A 3544-nucleotide genomic window follows, 5' to 3' on the forward strand; every position below is an offset into this window, starting at 1 on the left:
TATGGCAATGCTCAGTGGGATTGTGATATTTTGCACAGCTAGGGTAATTGACCTCCCTCGAGACCATGACGCTCGACAGCGTAGTCCATAACTCCAGCAGCAATCGCTCCCGAAAAACCTGTCAGTGTGGCATTTAGCCAGAGTCTCTGTAAACACGCTGGAGAGAGCGTGTCTGTCTGTATTCATTTATAGATCTATGAGAGTGGAAATGTGAAGGACAGGGGAAGGGAGAAAGAGAGATAAAGAATTCAGTGTGCTTCAGTGTTTTTTTTAAAGAAAGGCCGGGCAAATTATTAGGAAAGAATGTGTGCTCTACACAGGACATTACAAAGGGAAATCAGTCAAACAGAATTGTGTATGGAGGGTCCTCCTGACACAAAAGTTTCACGCTAATGTCGTGCCAGTAGATATTTCCTTGCCTAGCGGGCAATATGTGGAAAACACCTCCTCAGTCAGTGCTCTAGCTTTCGCGTGGGTGTAGACTTGTAGGCCTCGGGCAGGTTCCTAATCTAAAATTACATTAGGCTTTGTCGTGGTGAATACAGATGCACTGCGCACTGTTGTTTCCATGTTTATTTCATGACGAGCAATATGGCCCCTTGTGCTTCCAAAAAAAAAGGCCTTTTTATATCAGTAACTTAAGGAACTGAAGACTAAATACACATCAGTACTGTAAGTATGGAGCTGAGCGACGGAAAAGTGTTCCATTTGAATGTGTTACTCTGATTCATCTGCGCTTCCATACATAGTGGCGGAAGAAGAGCAAAGCCAGCCGATGGCTGGAATGACCAACGGGCGCAGGTCCAGAAAACACAGGAATCGAACAAAGCCAGAGCCAAAAACAGCACCGTGATACTTCTCCATTACCATTAAACCCAAACAAGAGTGGACAAACAACCGGAGGGGCATCTGGGAAAGAGTGAGCTTGTGGTGGGGGGTGGAGGCCGGAAATACGGATTATATAATTATAATACTTAAGATCAGTATCTGTGTTTGCACTGGGAGGACCTCCACATGATGTTGATTCCCATGCGGAGAGACGGAAGAGGGTGATGCGAAGCCTTTCCCTTTGATTCGGAATGCTCAAGGTCCCTATTTGAATTAACTGAGCTACGGTAGAGGTTTTTTTTCATGGTTATAATGAAATTACTTTGACTCTTTTTAAAAGGAGCTGGGTATATCTCTGTATCCTTTTGAAACATAGCCTTTTTGTGTTAACTAAAATGATGACAAATGAACAATGACCGCCATCCCTTTCTCCCCTCCCAAACGTCTCTGAATAATGATGAAACGCCATTGACTTCTTGTTACAGTGGGGAGATGACTGATGTGGATTAATTCAAATGAATTCAGATCCTTCCGTGAGACCTTGGCTAACTTCTTTAATTCGACAGAAGAAAGAAAAAAAGTGTCCACTTCAGGCTCTTTGCTTTTGGACTGCCTGAGCTGCGAGTGATAATTGACCAAGGATGGAAAATCTCTCTCCTAACAGGATTGATTTGAAACTTTTCTCTCTCTGAACTGCCTCGGTGGACATGCTGTGGTGATCATTATGGTGGTGGAAATATTGTCTGGGTACTCCTCCTTATACGTTGTGTAGCAGTGTGCATTGTATACGCGCTCTTGTGTTTTCCACTTTAAACAAAGTCCTCTGAAGCACGAGTCATTGCCTGTGATGTTTTCTCTCTTTGTGGTCATGAGAGACTGTGAAATTCTGGCTGTTACATTTCACTTTGTGACAGGGGTATCTTCAAAAAGCATAAAACCATTCATTTCAGTTTCTGTGATTCAAAGGCACTTTGTCAGCTTGGTGGTTTTTACTACAAAGCACTTAATGCAAGCCTTTAGGAGCTCAAAGACAAAAAATGTAATTGAGTCTGAGGCGAAAATAGCCGTACAAAGAATGGTCAGCCCCATGTAGATGTATAACCAACTACACACTTGTTGTTTAATGGATGTAAACGGCTCAATTTGTCACTTTGACAAATGCATACTCCACTTCAACACGTTTATATGCTTACAGTAAAACCACTTTCATGCCAAATATAACGGCCAAAACCATTCCATAAAAGAATATAATATATTACAGTTCCCTTCATATGAAATGGGCAATGGTCACCTGTTGACTGTAAACCATCCAGTGGGTAAGGTCATCTCAAAAGAGTCTCTGCGCTGCACAGGCCTTGGGCATGCGGCGGGTAATAGGAAAGGGGATTTGTTGACACAGGACCAAATGCATTTCCAACCATAACCTTGGAGTGTCAGGAAGCAGGAGAGAAATGGGATTTCAGGAGAGAATACTGAGGACACGCACCAGACATACCATTGGATGCTTCCTCCTTGTGTACATTGTGTGGGCAGAAGGTCACGCATTACAGTATATGACGGCGGGCTGCAGGCTCGTGCAGCCTGGGGGAAAAAAAGCATTTGTGAGGCGGGGGAAAAAAAGGGGGGAAACCTGGTCTCGCCGTTGTCAGACAATTGCAACAGGCGATTTCTCCCCTTTTCACTTCCTCCAGCAGGCCCGCGGCTTTCGCTAATCCCCTTCCAATCTGGCAAACAGCACCCACATGTAATGCCCTGCCTCACAGTGACATGAAACACATTTGTACATGCTCTCATAAATCAAAGCAGTCTGACTACTCACCCTTCCGATGGAAGGGGTGCGGGGGGGGGGGGGGGGGAGTTGTTTGAAATGGGGACAAACGCTATTTGAACGAGGATAGTGATTTGAGGCGCTTAACGTTTCATTTCGGGTGGATAATGGGGGTTCGTAACGCACCTAAAAGAAGCTCCCCGCAGTTGTGTTTACTTGGTTTATTGCCTTTGATTTGTTTACGTTCTCGTCGTGTCTCTGCCTGCTTCTCCCCCAGACCTCCTGTAGTGAGGCCCCAAATGAGGTGTTCTCTCCGTGAGACTTCTCCTGAGAGAGAACGGAGAGACGGTCTCACTCCCTCCGTCCTCCTTGGTCTCCAAACCCCTCTTGTTTTCTCTCTTTTATCTCATTCTGTCAAAGTATACTCCACTACCTCAATTGAAGTGACATGTTGGCCTTTTATGACAGCTTTCTCTCTGTTTTACGCGTATACCTTCATGGGCAATATAAACAAACGCCTATTTACACAGGATGGGTAAGTCTATAACACCCGTGCCCTGTTGTTTAATATACTTAACTGAGCATGTGCTGTTTTCAGACGAACAGTCTTGAGGAAAAAATAACACAGAGTCTGTCGGCGCCAGTGGCCTTCTGTCTCCTTTGTTAAACGCAACGGCTCATCATATCCTCAGCAGGGGAACTGAGTAGTACGGATCCTGCTGTGGGGGCCATTCAGGAACTAGAAAGCTCAGGATGACATTTCTGGATGCGTATATTTTCCTTGACGGCAAAACCTGGCCAGTCCTCTCCCTTTTTAAACACCCCCCCCCCCACCCACCACACTCTCAGCTGTTCCCGTCTCCTGCAGTTAGCCGCTGCTTTCTTATAATCTGATTAAGAAATTGCATTTTAGCTCTGCCTAATCAGACTAACAAGAGGCCTCTCTCG

This window comes from Sardina pilchardus, chromosome 17 (assembly GCF_963854185.1).
Source record: "Sardina pilchardus chromosome 17, fSarPil1.1, whole genome shotgun sequence".
Lineage (NCBI taxonomy): Eukaryota > Metazoa > Chordata > Actinopteri > Clupeiformes > Clupeidae > Sardina > Sardina pilchardus.